The sequence below is a fragment of the Chiloscyllium plagiosum genome, chromosome 1 (assembly GCF_004010195.1).
Source record: "Chiloscyllium plagiosum isolate BGI_BamShark_2017 chromosome 1, ASM401019v2, whole genome shotgun sequence".
In the NCBI taxonomy this organism is placed as follows: Eukaryota; Metazoa; Chordata; class Chondrichthyes; order Orectolobiformes; family Hemiscylliidae; genus Chiloscyllium; species Chiloscyllium plagiosum.
In genome coordinates this window covers 143,754,259-143,774,651 of record NC_057710.1, presented here as the reverse complement: position 1 = coordinate 143,774,651, position 20,393 = coordinate 143,754,259, and positions in this window count along the sequence as shown.

Below are 20,393 nucleotides of genomic sequence, written 5' to 3'. Positions count from 1 at the left end.
AACCACTGTCAGACAGGCTGACACCAAGATTATAATGCTGCCAATAATATTGTTCCTGGACTTAGAACTTCACAAGATCAGGAAGGGGAGTCTCTTCAGATTTCTGCCTCTCTCAGCTGCACCTCACAACATGACACTCACCGCAACCAAAACAATTGCAACTCACACCTTTCGCCTTGTAAAATGTCCCAAGGAATTTTATATGATCAAGTATTAAATAAAATGTTGCACTCAGTAGCAGAAATGAATGTTAGGACAGATAGCCAAAACCTTGATCAAAGAGCTTTTTTGAAGGAACATTGCAAAGGAAGAAACTAGGGATAGAAAGTCAGAGTGTCCGTGGGATAAAATTCCAGAGCTTTGCATCTACGCAACTGAAGGCTTAGCCATCAATAGTGGCGCAGTTAAAAGTGGGTATGCTCCAAGTGCCCAGATTTAGAGGAGTACAGATATCTTAAAAACCCATAGGACAGGTGTGAGACCATAGCAGAATTTTAAAATAGGGGTATTTTTTAAAATATTAATACACTACTGGACCAGGAGCAAGGAGCAGTTCAGCAAACTCATCAAAGTTGGATGAGTAGGACCAAGTGTAAGTTATAGTTCAGGCTGCAAAGATTTGGATGCACTCTGATCTATATAGGGACAAAGATGGGAAATCAGCTAGACATATGGATGAGCTGATGAAGTGATGGAGGACAGAGCTAAGTGAGCTGTGTAAACAGACAATCTTGGTCATGGGAATTGATATGCGGTCAGAAACTCATCTCATGGTCAAATAAGGAGATAATGTTGTGAGCAATCTGGTTCAATCACCAGAAGAGGCCAAATACCTTCACATAACTTCCACTTTTTTTTAAACATGCAAATCACTAGATCATACCAAAACACCTCTCTTGCTCATACCAGACTTAACCACATGGTAACATCTGCTTCTCATATACAACTACTTACTCAATCATTACCTCCTCCCGCCTCGCCTCCTGATTTCATATCCTATTTACTTTACTTTGTATTCATCATCTTCCTATATTCATTATATTTTGCTTCCTCCGCACCTCTCGCCATATCCACAATGTGCAGAATGCATATGCTCTTGTTTCCAAAGCACAGGTACTGACACTCACCCTCACTTCTGTGAGGCAAAAACATGCAGAATGCCAGGGAGACGACTAAGACAAATAAAGGAGACCCCAACATTAACACACTCAGATCGGCAGACCATGAGGCCATAGCAGCACTGGCCCACAAAGTGGCAGGAGCATTGCTTTGGGAATGTTTATGCCATTGCATGTTCCTTCTGTTGAAACAGGAAAAGTGCAGCGAAATTAGCAACTGAATCTTCATTCTCAACGCTGACATTTGCTCATGCATGGCCTCTCTCTCTCTCTCCCATTTTCTGCAATCTTCTGTCCTACAGATTATTGGACCTTAGCCTCAGGGGAGTGATAGCAATGTGATGGGTGAAGTATGAACAGGGCTGTCTTCGAATATTAGCACAACCTTCAACACTTCGACTGACAAACACTTAAGTGCCTGGCTATCCACTGAGCCCCACGACTCCTTCAGACAAACCTGACTGCAGCAGTCTGTGGCTCAGCCTTAAGGCTTCAACACTCAACAGTCACCTCCTGAGAGCATCTCAATGGTGTCTACCTGAGAAACAGCATGGTTCCCCCAGCTGTACTCATGAGGAAATGAATACTTAGCAAACCTTCTAGATGTAAAAAAGAATTAAAAATGGATTGATCACCTGAATGATGAATAATTGGAGATCTTCATGATCTTTATCATTAACATGCAGGATTGGGCACATCGATCAGACATGGGGTTTCAATGAGGTTGCTGAGGCTGCATCTTGACTGGTCTGAAGAATTCTGTCTAAATTCTCAGAATAGAGATTGAAATGGATGATAGAGTCATGGAGTCATACAACACTAAAACAGACCCTTCAGTCCAACCAGTCCATGCCAACTATAATCGCCAAACTAAACGAGTCCCACCTGCCCGCCCTTGACCCGTATTCCTCCAAACATTTATTTTTCACGACTTACCTAAATGTTTTTTATATGTTGTAACTGTGCCCGCATCCAACACTTCCTCTGGGAGTTCATTCCACACATAAACCATTCTCAGTGTAAAAAAAGACCATGTCTTTTTAAATCTTTCTCCTCTCACCTTAAACATATAATGATGATACAAAAGAGATAGAAATAGTCCTTGTGATGGTGAAGAATCGAGATTTGAGTGAAATAGAATGCAGAGGTTGCTAAGTGTCATGATACTGAGGGTCTATGGGGGTTGAGATGTTTGACTGACAGCCAAGTCAGTGTGGCCTTTGACCCAGATGTAAATAGTGGAAGGAATTCTGAACCCGGTTGTGAGTTGGATCTGTTGCACAAAGCAATTTTTATTCAACTCAGTTCTGATAAACACACTGTGGAATGAAAACCATTCAGATGTCCACAAGCGGACAGAAATCCTGACAGCAGGTTTTCAGTGATAATAGGATTCTCAGCACTAATCACTGCTCAAGGGTGTCACAAGGAGATGCCAATTTTGCTGCAATTTATTGCCTACAGCATTATCTCCTTCCTCACGAGTAATGGAGAAATCACAAGATCACTTTATTCTGAATTTCTCACATTTGAGAGGAGAATAGAGAATCTCTGTTTTCTCCTTAATATTGAGATGTGCTTGTAGACTCTGATACAGATACGGGATATGTTTCAATGTCAGTGAAAACAGTTTCTGCTTTAATCTGATGCTGTTACACTGTAAATAGGAAGGCTAGGTAAATGGAGGCCTGAAACCACATCTGCAGTTCTTAAATTGCAGTTTAAAACGAGAAAGGAGTTGTGTTCAATGTACAAACTGAAATCAAGGGTTGATGGTGACACAGTGGAAATTTCACTGGTCGACAATCCAGAACCCTGGCTAATGCTATTCATAAAATTAAATTTTGCCGTGGCAATATGAATTTAATTAAAAAGACTGGAGTAGAAATCTGTCCTGATGACTGTGTGACCATTGTCAATTATCATAAAAACACATCTGCTTCACCAACGTCCTTGATAGAATAGAATCTGCCATCCTTACCTGGTCTGGCCTACATGTAATTCCAGACCAACAACAATCAACTCTTAACTGCTCACTCGGCAATTAAAGACAGAAATAAATGCTGGCCTAGTCAGTAACACCCATATCCCCTGAGCGAATAAAACAAAGAGAGTAATATCAAACATGACAATATTCTACTGTATCACTGCATTGACTCATCTCCCTTTCCCCACACTGGGATCTTTCCTTTCCCATCAACCATTTGCCAGTAATGTTTCAATTGTAGAATTTAACAGCTTTTCTCTGTAAGACTGCGAGCAGCTAGAACAGAGGTGGCTTGATATTGACGAGTTACGAGTACAGAGTGTCCTTACAAATGCAATTTTCTTCAATGATTGGTATGAGGCACTGCAATCTCTTCAAATCTTTGTTTGAGAGCTTGTGGATCTATGCAAACTCAGTTTCTCAGGCTGTTTCACTGCTTCTTGCTGCTAGTCTGTGCCAGAGGAATTGTCACTTCTTTCATTCTTCTCTTCTCTTCTCTTCAAGCTTCCTCTCGCTTAGCCTTTCAGACCGGATTTGACAGCAGGTAGAACTTGCCTTACCAAATGCAGAGTTGGGCTCACACTCTCATTTATTTCAAGATTACATTCACTCGGAGGATATGCAAGATCATTATAAAAAACCTTTGTACTTCTTAAGAATCTATTCAATATTTAGTGGCTTTGTGCCCTGTTAAACAATATGAATTTATTCTGGTACACATGGGTTACCAGTTCAAGCTCTGGACATGTTTCAGCTGAGATGAGTAGATTTTACTTAACGTCTACTATTTAAAACTGCAAATCTCAGATCTCAACTTCTTTGTCTCCTTAGAGTACAATTCCATTAAATATCAGCAACTTTACTTTTGGTGCTTTTCTTATTGATTTATGACCTTGAGCCACCATGCACAAGTCTGTGGAACTCATGATGTTACACAAAGCGCTGGCATGTTTTGGTGCTATCCTTCTGCAGTCATTTTAGAAGTCACAAACCATTTACCACCTTCAGATTAGATAGTGCCAACCCATTGTACGCTGTACATCAGAAACATTGACTGACATCTCTCCAGCAGCCAATTTTAGTGGTTGGATTTTTGTCTTTCCAGCTAAAACCTTTGCATGCAAAATGATTCTGTTTTTGCATTTAGGGTTCAGATTTCCTGACACTGAATGGGCCAGGAGTCCTTGTACATTCATAATGGCCTCCTAATGGCATTTGTATCGTGTCTTCTACAATATTGAGATTTTGTATTCCAGATATAAGTTTCCTGCTGCCCATTCTGCAAATATTATTTAATTTCTTCCCAAACTCTGATGTGATCCAGCCACTTTTCATTAAAGAGAGTTCAAAGGCCCTCAAAATGTTTCCACTCTGGTTTTCTTACTCCTCAGTGAGGTGTTGGCATTAGTAACGCTCGGAGCAATTTTTTTCCCAATTGATAAGATTGTTTCTCATATTTGTTCAAGTTTTCTATTCAAGTCTGTGTCCAGCTTATAATTTTGTCACGAAGACTGGAAGAAATCACAATTCTATCTCATAACAACTTCCACCTCCAGAGTCGCAAGGACGGGGGAAATTTCAAAGTCATCTTGATTCACTCATGATTTGGAGACACCGGTGTTGGACTGGGGTGAACAAAGTTAAAAATCACACAACACCAGGTTATAGTCCAACAGGTTTAATTGGAAGCACTAGCTTTCGGAGCACTGCGCCTTCATCAGGTGGGAGGAACAGCACTTCAAAAACTAGTGCTTCCAAATAAACCTGTTGGACTATAACCTGGTGTTGTGTGATTTTTAACTTGATTCACTCAATCAGTCTAAGTTATGGAGTGCAGTTCTAATCATTCCTTGCTGTTTCTTATAGGATCTAACTTTTTTAAAATCCAGAACAATTTCTGCTGGTCGCTTCAGATATGGAGAATCAGGTCCAACACGTTCAGAATCTGCTGGCTACATGTGCATGCATGTCCTCCATTGGTCCAGCCATTGGTCCCCATGACCAAAACTCAGAGGGATCAGGGAATCATATACTTACTCCAGGTGACCCTCCCTCACAAGGAGGCAGAGTGGTGCTGGGAGGCAACCTGCAGGAGGAAGAACCACACACAGATCCCTCAGATGTCTCCCCACAGGGCGCTCCTGAGGTGGCCAGCTCCTCGATCTCCACTGTGCGCCCCCCACTACACCTTCACACCCTACCCCTATTCCCCATGTTTAACTCTTGGATGTTCAGCCAGTGATGATCCACTTGACTCGTGTATGGAGACCCTCAGCAAGTCTAGGCCATTCAGATCCAAATACCACAAGGGTTGCTCAATAAGATCTCCAAGGCCAACAGGTTCTATTGCCCTCCACACCAGGCATGGAACTGAGGATAATGCTGAGACATAATGGGAGGGAAAGAAATAAAACTTTTTTGAGGCCGTATTGGTGGCTCAGGTAGCATGGCAATGTACAGAAAGTCTTCAAGTCTCATAGTAATGATTAGATTAGATTAGCTTATCTACAGTGTGGAAACAGACCATTTGGCCAAACAAGTCCACACCAACCCTCCGAAGAGTAACCTACGCAGACCCATTTACTTCTGATTAATGCACCTAACACTCTGGGCAATTTAACATAGTCAATTCACCTAACCTGCACACATTTGGATTGTGGGAAGAAACCAGACCTCCCGGAGGAAACCCACACAAAAATGATTTGGAGATGCCGGTGTTGGACTGGGGTGTACAAAGTTAAAAATCACACAACGCCACCTTCAAGGAGCAGTGCTCCAAAAGCTAGTGTGCTTCCAATTAAACCTGTTAGACTATAACCTGGTGTTGTGTGATTGTTAACTTTGAGGATTGTTAAATGAGGAGAATGTGCAAACTCCACATAGACAGTTGCCCGAGGCAGGAATCAAACCCAGCTCCCTGCCACTGTGCTAACTACTGAGCGACCGTGCCACCCCTTAATGCTTTTGCAATACAGATATTTGGTGAGTCAATTATGCCGGAATTCCTAGTGATGACCTTCCCATCTCCTGTTCAACCCAACAAAAACGTCTTAGCCTTTATAATTTTTGAGAATTCAAAAAACGTGATCTGGAATTCCTTGAATTATTTTGTGACCCTTTGAGACTGAATCTTCAGATAACAGCTGCTGTGAATCAATAAGAGAAGTCCTGTGGTTTTGGTAACCATTCCTGTAAGCTTCCTCGTTCATTTTAAAAACAGATTAACTTCCTTTACAACATAGGTAATGTTATAATTACATGGCCACAACAATTTACATCACAAAGCAAGAAGAATAGGTCTAGCATTTGTTTCTGCCAAAATATTTATCTCAAAAAATGTGCCATTTTGGCTTCAAATTCTTGTTGTAAAGCAATAGGCCACAAAAGTTGAGAGCTAGATGCTGGAAAAGCACAGCAGGTCAGGCAATACCTGAGGAGCAGGAGAATCGATGTTTCACCCAATGTGGGAATTGAACCCAGGTTCCTGGTGCTGTGAGGCAGCAGTGCTCATCACTGAGCCTCTACTCAGCTGTTAATTGGAAAGCTCTGTGCGAGCATTAACAATTTGGGAATTGCCACATAAAAGACTTGCTAAGGAAGTAACATGATGTCCTCTGCATTAACAGGCAGGTACGAAGAAGACAAGCCAGACAGACCAGTGGAAAGTTTCCTGTCTATCATTGGTTTTATGTGAAAGTTACACAAATGGTTTACCTCAATTTTTTTAAAAAAAGCTACAGTCTTGATTCCTGAATATTTATAACTTTGCATGCAGTCAGTTCTGGCTAATATTCTGTATCATTATAATAAAATGTTCCTTTCTTAAAAATCTCTATAAATCCTTCTCAGCATGAAATTCACTGGAGAATATGTATTCCCCTGATGTCCAGCCAATACTTATCCATCACCTACACAGAGCAGGCTAAACTAGATTTGGCATTGTGCAGGGAGGTGGGATTATTTAACCATCTCATAATAAAGGATGCTTTCAGGAGGTGTGTTTATACTATGCTAGAATTTCAAAGGTGAGAAGCTGGAGTCCTACACTAATGTTCTGGAATTAAAACGTAATTACATAGGCATGACAACAAGACTAAAAAAAAAGGACAGCTGATGAGCAGTGAAGATATTTATGAAATACCCAATTTATCCTAAAACATATTCCAGAAAGGAAGGAACATTGTCAGAGGGAGAAAAAATATCCTAACATCTGAGGGAGAAAAAGTCAAATACGAAGCAAAGGTAAATAATGAAAGAAAACGAATGCAAAATATAAAAACTGACACCAGAAGTTGTTATAAGTGTATAGAAGTGAAGAGAGTAGCAAAAGTGAATGCTGTTCCATTCATGGATGAGACTGGTGAGTTACTAATAGGAGACACAGAAACAGCAAAGAAATGAAACAAATATTTTACTTTAGTTTTCATAGCAGTACCATCCCAATAGTTCCAGGTAATAAAACGGGCAGAACTTAGGACAACCAATATTATGAAGGAAAAAGTACTGAGAAAACTATTGGAATTAAAAGTAGACAGGACCTTTGTGGATGATCATCTACATCATTGGGTTTTAAAAGAAGTGGCAGCAGATTTAGTGAATCTATTAGTTATTTAATTCCAAAATTCTCTGGATGTGGGAATGTTTCTAGCAATTTAGAAAAATGCTATTAAAACACCCTTATTTAAAAAGGGAGAGAGGCAAAAATTAGGAAAATTCAGGCCAATTAGTTTAACATGTGTCATTGGGAATTTGTTAGAATTCATTACTAAGTAAGTAATAACAGGAAATTTGGAAAGTCCAATTACTATCCATCAGAGACAGCATGGTTTTTATGAAGGGTCAATTATGTTTGACTAATTGGTTAGAGTCCTTTCAAGATGCAACAAGCAATATGGATAATGGGGATCCTGCCGGTGAAGTATATCCGGAATTCTAGAAGGCGCTTGATAAACCTCTTCACATAAAGGTTAATACACAAGGTAACATCAAGCTAAGGGATAATTATTGGCTTGGATAGAGGATTGGCTAACCAACAGAAAAATAAGGGTCGTTTAAATGGGTCTTTTTTGGGTTGGCAAGTTATAACCAGAGGGTGCCATAGGGTTTGGCCGTTAGGGCCCAACTATTCACAATCTATATTAATGACTTGGATGCAGGGATAGAAAGTACTCTAGCCACATTTGCAGATGACACTAAAATAAATGGGAAATAAAGTTACAACAAATATATAAGGAATTTAAAATTGGATATGGATAGGTTAGGAGAATGAGTCAAAAATTTGGCAGAGGAAGTTTAATGTGGATAAATATGATGCAATTCATTTTGTTCAGAGGGATAGAAAGGCAACTTTTTATCTAAATGGAGAGAAACTTCAGATTTTGTTGCTCTAGAGTGATCTAGGTATCCTCATGAAACACAGAAAACTAGCAATAAAGCATGTGAATAGAATCTTGGCATTCGTTGCTAAAGGAATAGAGTATAAAAGTAAGGAGGTGCTGTTGCAACTGCACAAGGCATTAGTGAAACTGCACTTGGAGAAGTGTGTACAATTTTTGCCCCCTTACTTTAGAATTGGAGACAATTCAGAGGAAGCTTACTAGATTGATTCCAGATATGAGGGGCTTGTTTGATGAAGTAAGAACGAGCAGTTGGGGGTGGCATGGTGGCTCAGTGGTTAGCACTGCTGCCTCACAGCACCAGGGTCCAGGTTTGATTCCAGCCTTGGGTGACTGTCTGTGTGGAGTTTGCACATTCTCCCCGTGTCTGCGTGGGTTTCCTTCGGGTGCTCTGGTTTCCTCCCATAGTCCAAAAATGCGCAGGGCAGGTGAATTGGCCATGCTAAGTTGCCATAGTGTTAGCTGCATTAGTCAGAGGGAAATGGGTCTAGGTGGGTTACTCTTTGGAGGGTCAGTGTGGACTGGTTGGGCCGAAGGGCCTGTTTCCACGCTGTAGGGAATTGAATCTAATCCACATTTAGACCTATACTGTCTGCAGTTTTGGTAAAATGAGAAGAGACCTAACTGGGGTACATATGATGCAAAAGGGGATTTATAAAGTAGACACAGAGTGGATACTTCCTCAACACTGATATCTATTCATCACTTGCTGCTCATGTTGTTTAACACACAAGTAGTCCTGTTTTGTAGGTTCAACAGGTTGACACCTCATTTTATTGATGCTTGATTCTGCTCCTGACATGTTTCCCCTGCACTCTGCATTGAACCAGAGTTGATCCTCTGGCTTGATGATAATGGTAAAGTCGGGGATATCCTGGGCCATTAGGTTGCATGTTTTACCAGAGTACGAAGCTGCTGCTGATGATGACCGACAGTGGCTCATGTCTTGTCTTGAGTTGTTCTTTGAATTCTATCTCATTTGACACAGTGATAGTGTCACTCAGTATGATAGATGGTATGCTCCTCAGGGAAGTGGTACTTCATCTCTACAGTAATCATGCGGTGATCACCCCTACTGCTACTGGAAAGATGCATATGTGGGAGGTAGATTGGTGCTGATAACATCAAGTGTGTTTTTCTCTCTTATTGGTTCATTCGCCATCTGCCACAAAGCCAGCCCAGCAGCAAGGCCCTTCAGGACATGACCAGGTCTAACAGTCTTTGTCCTACCAAGCCACTCTTAGTATTAGTCATTGCACTTAGATCATTCCTCAAATAAGGAACTCAAAACTGCACACATTTTCTGAGATGTTGTCTCACCAATATGCTACATGGTTGAAGCATAACATATTTGCATTTATGTTCAATTTATGATAAGAAGTTCCATCCCATTATACTTCCTAGTAACTTGTTGTCCATGTATGCTAATGTTTTATGATTCACTGTTAATCCAGAGACCCAGGCAATGTTCTGGTGACCTGGCTTCAAATTCCACCATCAGAGATAAGAATCTAGAATCAAGAGACTACTGATGACTATGAAACCATTGCTGATTGTCCTTTAGGGAAGGAAATCTGCTGTCCTTACATGGTCTGGTCTACATATGACTCCAGACCCACAGCAACGTGGTTGACTCTTACCCTCTAGGTAATTAGAGATGGAAATAAATGCTGGCCTAGCCAGCGATGCCCACATCCTATGAATGAATTTCTTAAAAAAAAGTACTAGAACATCTTGATCCCTATGAATGTTGCCACACAAATGCCAGGCAATAAGCATCTCCCACAGGAGAGAATCTATTCACTGTCCTTTGATAATCAAAGTGGTAGAGGTGCCAAATTCATCAGTATCAACATCTTGGGAGTCACCATTGACCAGAAAGTGAACTACATTAGCTGTGTAGAAACTGTGACTACAAATTCCTCTCAGACACTAGGGGTCCAGCAGCAAGTAAGTCACCAGCTGACACCATACAGTCTGTCTACCATTTACAAGTCACAAAAATGGGAATCAAGTGGAATGGGGTAAAGACAAGAAAGTGGCATTGAGGATTATGCTTTCATAATCTCATTGAATGGTGGAATAGATTCCGCGGGGCTAAATGGGCTACGTCTACTCTTAATTTGCATGTTTGTAAGCTCGTGAATATTTCAAGCAGCCAAGGTAATTAATAGCAATACGATGTCAACAGGAGATCCCGACAGAGAGATTAACTGAAGAAGGGTTATTGGACCTGAAACATTGACTCTGTTCTGTCTCCACAAATGCTGCCAGACCAACTGATTTTTTCCCAGCAATTTCTGTTCTTGTTCCTGATTTCCAGCATCCATTGTTCTTCGTTTTTTTTATCATAAGCAAAATACTGAGTTAACCGAGTTTTCAATGTAAACAACTTTAATCTGCATCTAATCTTTGTATATTTGAATACTCTTGTGAGAACACATATGTGAACCAAATGCTTTAGAATCAAGATAAGAGTTTGAGAAGATAAATAAATATTCTTTTGCTTTAAAAATTCACCCAAGCTGGCTCATTGAATGGCAGAGCAGGTTTGATGAGCTGAATGGCCTACACCTGCCCCTATGTTTTGTGGCCTTACGTTGTTGGAATGCGACCTTCTAAATTGACACCATTCAGGACAAAGCAGCCAGCTTGATTGGCACTGTATGCACCAGCATGCATTCCATCCACCACCAATATTCCATAGCAGTAGTGTGTTTTATCTACAAGATGCACTGCAGACATTCTCCCAGGCTCCTCAGACAGCACTTTCCAAACCTATGACTACTTCCATCTAGCAGGACAAGGACAGAAGCTACATAGGAGTGATGCTGCCTGCAAGTTCCCATTGAGCGACTCTTTATCCTGACTTGAAAATAAAATGCAGTTCCTTAATTGCTGCTAACAGTTGAGCAGGACCCTACTAATCATATCTTGCCAATTGGTAAGATCCATAAATATATATTCACTGTGTTCTGCCAGTCAGATAATCTTCTATCTAATATAGCATGTTACACACTCCATCATGTACTTTACACAATGACCTGTTATGTGGGATCTTGTCATATGCTTCTGGAAATCCATGTCAAGTACAAGAATGGGGTCCCCCATTGATGACATATTACTTCCCTTCCAGAAAACCTACTGACTTTACCTTGAATTTTTCTAAGTGTCCTGCTCAAACTTTTTTAATGTTCAATTCTGGAACCTTCCCCACAATTGACATTGAAGTAACTGATCTATAGTTTCCTTATATCTGACCCTCTCTCTTATTGAGTAGAAAGGTTACGTCTGCTATTATACTGGCTAGTGGAACCTCTGTAGAACCTGCTGAAATTTGGAAAATGAATATGAATGCATCAATTACTTCATTAACCATCTCTTTTAGGAAGCTAGGGTGAAGACCATTAGGAATTTGGAACTTGTCAATCCCTAGCTCCAACAGTTTGCTCCGTGTCACTTCCCAGCTGATTGTAATTCCAGGAAGGTCCTCTCTTCCTTCCACCTCCTGAACTGCAGCTACTGCTGGGACTTCTTTTGTATCATCCACAGCAAAGCCAGGACAAACTACTTGCTCATTTCATTCACAATTTCTTTATTCTCCAACTGATAACTCCCCACACTCAATCTCTAAAGGATGAAGACTCACTTGACTTCTTTCCTTTTCACATGTCTGTAGCATCGAATATTTGATATTTTCCTACTCATTTTCACTTGGAATCTCAATATGAAAACCAATAATTTGTCGAATAAAGTGTTATGAAGCTGATCCTTTAACAAGGTTATGTTGTCATTGGTTTTTATTTCAGGAGGTCGTAAAAACACAGGTTCTCAAATGTCTGGGTTTGAAGGGTTTTAGGGTCAATTTGATGATAGCTAACAGATACTGCCTCAGAAAAAAGGCTTTCAAGTTAAAAATAAACTTGTACAATGAAAGGGGAGTGGCCAGTTCTCCCAGCTCAGCTTTCCTCTGGTTTGGTTTGGTTTTAGCACAGCAGAGTTTTGAGGCTGTTAATTCAAGAAACAGCTACATGGAAGAAGGTGTTCTGTGCTATCTCTTTGACTTCTCTCCTGTAAGATCCTGTATTCGATTTTACCTTTTGTGCCAAGGGGTGTTTATGGGAATGTTGCAGGAATTTCAAACAGCATCATTAAGTTGGGATAGTCTGTTGGGTTTTCAGATAAGTTTAATTATTCTGTATGCTGTTCTCTTTTTTTTGTGTGTGTTTCATTCTGTAATCTTGTAAATAAATTCTGTTTTGTTTTGGGAAAAGAGGTTGGGCAAGCTGCTTCACTCCTGGAATATCTGCCTTACACCTGCTTAAAACAACTAGCAAAGTTAGCATCCAGGCTACTTCCTGGAAATGTTTTGAGGAGGTCTGGCCTGGTCCATAACTAAAGGAAGAATAAAGACTGAAGACATTTCAAAAAGGAACATTAACATCAGTTGTTCAAATTTACTCATCATTGACGGAACACAGCTTTGGAAGTATAGTTATAATGCATTGTTAGGGGACAATCAAATACTTAGAATATCAGAGGATGTTTGAAATAAATGATTTGGAGCACAATAGAACAGGAGAGAAAGTACTCCGTCTGTCTGTTTGCACAATTATACAGTTGTCGACAAGTATCACGGCATTATTACTTTATCTATTTGATATAAAAACAATTTTTTGTTGTTATGGAACTTTGGTAAACTGGTTGCTACATTTTCAACATTAGAGCAGTGATTAAACTTTGAAAGATCTTGCTTACCTCTATGTTGCTTTGGGATCTTGAAAGGAGTAATATAAACAAATGTTTTTCTTCTTACTTCATTGTAATGATACCTGACAATCATTTTAATGAAGAACCAGGTATTTGTCAGTTGGAAAAAATTAGTTGACATTTTGTTGATTGTAAAATCTTGCTCCTTATTTTATGTATTTTCAGTACCATAAGTGCTGCTTAGGCTCCAAAATGGTGACTAATGGTTGCAGACATTTTTGTTTGTTACATCAATGTGTAACACTCGTTTGACACCAGTACTGCCATTTTGGAACTCCACACTTCAGACAATGTGCTCTCTTAATCTCATCTCATTGAACACGTGTTTGGCAACAGGAAAGTCTCCTCCAAAAATGGCCCAGATCTTCCAGGAAACAATAATCGCCATGCAGCGCCAGTCCTACTTTTCTGTATCCCAACACAACATTTCTGGCTACACCTACCAATCCCAGCATCTTCAGACATACAGTTATTGGGTGTAGTGGGTAGTTGGACCTTCTATTATACAGGGTAGCTAGTCAGGTTGTATCGTAGGTAGTTAGGTTGGGTTGGGATAAAGGGAAGTCAAGAGATTGGGAGTTGGAAGTTCAATGCAAGAGTCAGGGAGTTGATGATGGCATCAGAGGGATCACTGTGAGTGATTGGAATATCAGTTCTGTGGTTACAAGAATTAGACGAGGATACTCCAATCTAACATTTCCTGGGTAATTATCTATGTAAATCCAATAAACTGTTCAAAATCTTCGACTATAACTCAGAGTCAGAGACTTCCAAAGACAATCCAAAGAGCAAGAAGGTTGCCAATCAGAAGATCAAACTTCCCAGGCATTTCCCAAGATATCAGTCTATCAGGACTTCCGTGGGCTCTTGATGTGTACCTTGGGTCCTATATCAGGTCTACAATAATCTGAAGACCTGAAGACCTTGACCTATGTGTCAGAAACCTGATAGGACGTGGTTTTGAAATTTTGCATCTGTTATAAGCAGAAATCGGGTTCCTTCCAGAGTGCAACTGCTAATATTTCCAGTGGCTCCCAGTTTGCTGATCATTGTTGCAAAAAGGTCACTGGGGCTCTGTACTCCAAGATGTTGAGGTTTCATTCTCATTTTCCAGTAAAGCAACAAAAAGAGCAAGCACATGGGTTTGCAGAGAGTGTTGTTCTGCCTATATCCAAGTCAACAAGCCTGTCTCATTGCATTGTATTGTATTCTGCATGCCTGTTACTGGATGACTAAGAAAACTGCAGATGCTGGAATCCAAAATAGACAGACAGGAGGCTGGAAGAATACAGTGAGCCAGGCAGCATCAGGAGGTAGAGATGTCGACGTTTTGAGTATCACCCTTCTTCAGGACTGGGGTGTAGGTGTAGGGGGAACTGCAGATAAAGGAGGTGGCTGGGGCAGGGTGGTGAAGTGGGGATAGGTGAAGGCAGGTAGAGGGTATGACCTGGTTGGTCAATGAGTTCTTCAATTTCAAATAACCTCCCTTCCCAACCCCTGACTCCCTTCCCAGCCCCTCCCCTTCCCTTCCACTCCTCTCTGCCAACAAATAGATTCATTCCTCCCATTGACAAGCCAGGTCGTACCCTCTACCCATCTTCACCTATCCCCACTTCACCACCCTGCCCACACAACTCCCTTTATCTGCAGCTACCCCTACACCACACTCCCTCCCCGCCCCCCCACCACCCCTCAAGTCCTGAAGAAGGGTTGGACCCGAAATGTCGACTTCTCCACCTCTTGATGCTGTCTGGCTCGCTGTGTTCTTCCAGCCTCCAGCCTGTCTACTGTTATGTACCAGATGACGGCTGAACTTTGCCTCATGTGACCTTTCCCCGATCTGAATTTATAGAATTGGAAACACCATGGGTTGGGAATATCCTTGCAGCTGCTTTTAGTCTGCGGTTTTAATTCTGCCAATAAAATACTCACACTGGAGCATAAAAACCAGCAGAATAAAATCAAATCACAATGTTACAACTGCCTCCTTGCTTTTGAGAAAGGAGAAAGCCGGATTAATAGGAATACAGTTTCAGCAACAGATCCAAATGCTAAATGTTAATCTGTATTTCCTTGCTTCAGACATACTTTGAGACCACTTGTGTATTTCCAGCCTCTTCTCCTTTCATTTTTGTTATGTTTATTTGATTACTTCCCGTCACGATTTTATTCTTGATTCTTCTTACCAATATAAACTGGAAAGCTGAAAGAGAAGACATTGGAGCATTGAGTTAAATAAATATCTCAAAGAAATAGAGATGGACAGAGAATTATGAATGAAGGCTGATTTTAGGGAAATATTTATCGGATCACTTAATTTTGTCTCTACATTTTACAGGATTATAGGCATCTGCAGGAATTTCAGTCTACTGAAGAAGAGTCATATCACACTCAAAATGCTAATTCTATTTCTATCTCCTTGAAGCTGCCAGTCAGTCCTGCACATTCTTACAGGACTTCTTATTGAAGCAAGATCTCCTTTAATTGGTATTTCTGGTGAAATTGGAAATACATTGAAGTCAAACAGACTTAAAATGTAGAAATATAAATTAAAGGAAATTGTTACCAGATTTATGTTCTGTGTCACTGTATATTATCCCCAGCAGTAAAATTTACATAGCAGATGCTACAAGATGATTGAAATAAAACAGGGCTGCAAATTATCCAATAGCTCCAAAGCTAATCTTGATTTTGGAAGTATTATTTTGAACTTTACTATCCCTCAGCGAGGGCAAATGTTCACTTTGAATTAAGATAGAGAGGCAATAAGGTTTTTATAAAAAGTACTCAGACACTGGCCTGATATACTAGAATAACTGAAATTCCTATAATCCTATGTAATAAAATCACAGCCAAAGCAATGGTAAAACCATTCTAGCAAGATCCAGTTAGGCTACTCAAAGATAAACTTTTCAGATTCAATAGGTTTAGATATAGTATGGATTTTAAAGCCCAGGCCAAAGGAGGCTGTCAACCAGTACAGATATTCAAGTTAATACAGTACTTGGTGAATACCAAGATCGTAATTATCGACAGCCAACTGAATTATGCACCAATCCTTGACACAGCAGCATGCATATTCATGCATCATCAAAATCACAGCAAGTTACTTTAGGCTAATTCAAAAGAAAGTAAAAATCATACAACACCATTGGTTCAACAGCTTTATTTGGAAGCACTAGCTTTCAAAGCGCTGCCCCTCAGAGGGTGGTACATGTATGGAATGAGCTGCCAGAGGTTAGTACAATTGCAACATTTAAAAGGCATCTGGATGGGTAGATGAATAGGAAGGGTTTGGAGGGATATGGGTCGGGTGCTGACAGGAGGGATTAGATTGGGTTGGGATATCTGGTTGGCATGGACGGGTTGGACCGAAGGGTCGGTTTCCGTGTTGTACATCCCTATGACTCTCTGACTACAACCTGGTATTGTGTGATTCTTAACTTTGTCCACCCCAGTCCAACACCAGCTCCTCCTCCACATCAAAAAAATGTAAATATTCGTAGAAATGTGCAAGTAACTGTACTTTCTTGTCAAGAGATATCGATTTTGCATTGTCAAAACTAGCAAAGGCAAACAAATAATGGCCATTTACCATATACTCATGCTGATTTTCATGTTGATTCAGTGAACATCTCTGCCTGGCAAAACTTCCAGTGATTTGATACCATTCATAACTTCAACGTCGGGGTCATGAGGCTGGGTCGAGTGAGCTTCACCACCACTCTGGCCTCAATGGGGGAAGAAAGCTGCTGAATAGTTAGTGTGACCAAGCTGTCGGATGGACTCAGGACACATGGTTGAAAGATGTTACTGCAATTCAAAGGGACGTAAAGGAGCATGTGGAAGCACAGTGCTAATGGGCTGAGCAAGGAGAGGGAGGAAGACTTTTTTGGAAGCTCCCTTGGCTTACCAAGTAGATTACCTCCTTGGCAAGCCTGACCCGCCTTCCTTACTCATGCACCTTGAAAGTGCTGACTAGAATTGGAGCATGGTTGCAAGGATACCCAGAGTAAATGTTTTTCCACCTGAGCTAGTAGGTTCTACCTGTGAATAATGGGAAACTCTTCAAGAAAGAATTTAATTAATCAGGTACTTAAACAATACGGGTTTACATCTTTTGTAATCAGGGTACCTTGCATGTGAAACACGCACGGTGTCAACAGTGTGGAATACATGCAAGCCTGACCATGTCATTGGTCATTATAAATTGACCATAGCCACCTTTATGAAGCAGAAATAAATAGTTCCTTCACAGGTTGACCGGAGCTGTGACCAATGGGAAAGCCACAGCAGAGGTTAGCCTTGCTGCTGCTGCTGCTGCTGCTGTGCGACAAAGATGTAACTGAGCAGCGATGGATGCAGCAACAAGCTCAGGACCAGCAGCAACCTCAGGCTGGTCCCCATGATTCCACATGAAGTAGCAGCAGCTCAAGTTTCCTTCAAAATGTGTGTAACGTCCAAAGTCTGTCGTCTTTGGTACCACTTTCTCTAGATGAGCAAGGTGCAGTGCTACTGCAGATTGAGATTGTCCTGGGATACTGTCTCTGAAATATGTTGACTGTTGGAATGGAAAATGTAACCTTAAGGAATAGGTGGCCATCCTATTTCCGCAGCTGTCACAGTAAAGCTGCAGTAAACTTTTATGTAGCTTCCAATGGTCCACTGGGAACCTGTATGAGATTTCACAACCCTCCATTCACAAATGTAGCAAGGCTATAGCCAATGCAGTCTGAGCCAGATCACACCATTTCACCTTGTTACTCTGTGGCGAGGTCAGTGCTGCAGTCTAGGCAGTCAACTTTGCCAACATCGGTGGCTTCCCCCAGGTACAGGGTGCTATGGACTGTACACATGTCACACTGAGAGAATCATTTCATGATGTAGTTGAGTTCATCAATAGAATTCCATCAATATACAAACCATGTGTGATCATAAGTACCATACCTTACAAGTCTGCAGGAGGTACTCCTGCAGCTGCTGTGATGCCTACATCCTTGATAACTCTCATGATCCTAGGTAATGACATGCATTTCAGAAAATATGACAAATCTCACAAGGCTTCTCAGAAAACCATTCATCACACTAGACAAAACTGACACTTACCCAATTTCTGGTAAAAAGCAGTCAAAGGATACAGGTTAATGAAAGCTCTGTGATGCATGGTCATTAACCAGAAGCCTTCATTTCTGTCTCTACAGATGTTCCCTGACTTACTGAGTATTTTCTGTTTTAATTCCTCACTTATCCTTTCACAGCAATACTTGGTCCATATCACAGCTCCATCTTGATGCTGTCTTGCTCTGTCTTGATTCTTTATTAATAATTTTCCAGGACGATCAGATGAGGCTTCATACGTACAGTGATAGGACCAAGCTTCAGGGTTCCACCTTAATGGTACAATATATGGTAGCATGTAGGACAATGGGATAGCTTTTGATTGGTTCAGTTAAAATTCAGCACATAAGTGATGGGCTTCCCTACTTCCATCCTTCACTTATTTCAAATCATTCAGGATGCTGCTGCCAATCTTCCATCAATTACCCAAGAATTCAAATGCTCGAATATAATTATCAGTATCAATCTTCCATTTCTACCAATTCTTTCATAGGATACTGGCAGAATGTCAGAATTTATTGTCGGTATTTAATTGTCCTTGTCAATCTCGTGAGGGTGAATCACTTTCTCAAAATGCTGCAGTGCATAGTCAAGGTCTTTTCTCCAAGGTATAGGTTTAGGGCAAGAAGGGAAGTAAAGGGCAACTTTTTCATGCAGAGGGTGGTGAATGTATAGAATGAGCTGCCAGGGGAAATGGTGGAGGCTGGTACAGTTACAACATTTAAAAGGCATCTAAATGGGTATTTGAATAGGAAATGTTTATAGGGATATGAGCCAAGTGCTGGTAAATGGGACTAGATTAACGTAAAATTTCTGGTCACATGGACAAGTTGGACCAAAGGATCTACTTCCATTCTGTACATCTCTATGATCATGGATCTGAAGGGAAGTGAATATCAACAGTTTGATCAACAGACTATGAAGAAACATTGATATATTTCCCAGTCAGGAAGGTGTGTGCTTTAAAGTTGAACTTGCAGGTGATGGTGTTCCCATATGCCTGCTACTCTTATTCCTTTAGGTGGCAGATGTTGTGGGTTTGGAATGTGCTGTTATAGGAAGCTTGGCAGGTTGTATCTTGAGTATTGTACACACTGTGCACTGATGGTAGAGAGTGTTGGGTTAAAGATGGTGGGAAGTGCTAATCAAGCTAGCCACTTTGTCCAAGATGGTTTTAAGCTTCATATATGTTGTGAACACACTCAGGAAAACTGAATAATTATTTTTGTGTGAAAAAAGTTACCAAAATCCTGAAATTGGTTGTTCACACATTTAGAGTCATAGTGTCATAGAGATGTACAGCTCAGAAACAGACCCTTCGGTCCAACTCGTCCATGCCAACCAGATATCCCAACACAATCTAGTCCCATTTTCCAGCACCTGGCCCATATCACTCCAAACCCTTCATATTCATTTACCCATCCAAATGCCTTTTAAGTGTTGCAATTGTACCAGCCTCCACCACTTCCTCTGGCAGCTCAATCCATATGCGCACCATTCTCTGCATGATAAAGTTGCCCCTTAAGTCTCTTTTATGTCTTTCCTCTAACATCCTAAACCTCTGCCTTCTAGTTCTGGATTCCCCTACCCCAGGGAAAAGACTTTGTCTATTTACCCTATCCATGCCCTTCATGATTTTATAAACCTCTATAAGGTCACCCCTCAGCCTCTGACGCTCCAGGGAAAGCAGCCCCTCCCTAAAGCTCAAATCTTCCAACCCTGGCAACATCCTTGTAAATCTTTTCTGAACCCTTTCAAGTTTCACAACATCCTTCTGATAGGAAGGAGACCAGAATTGTATGCAATATTCCAAAAGTGGCCTAACCAATGTCCTGTACAGCCGCAACATGACCTCCCAACTCCTGTACTCAATACTCTGACCAATAAAGGAAAGCATACCAAACACCTTCTTCACTATCCTGTCCACCTGAGACTCCATTTTCAAAGAGCTATGAACCTGCACTCCAAGGTCTCTTTGTTCAGCAACACTCCCTAAGACCTTAC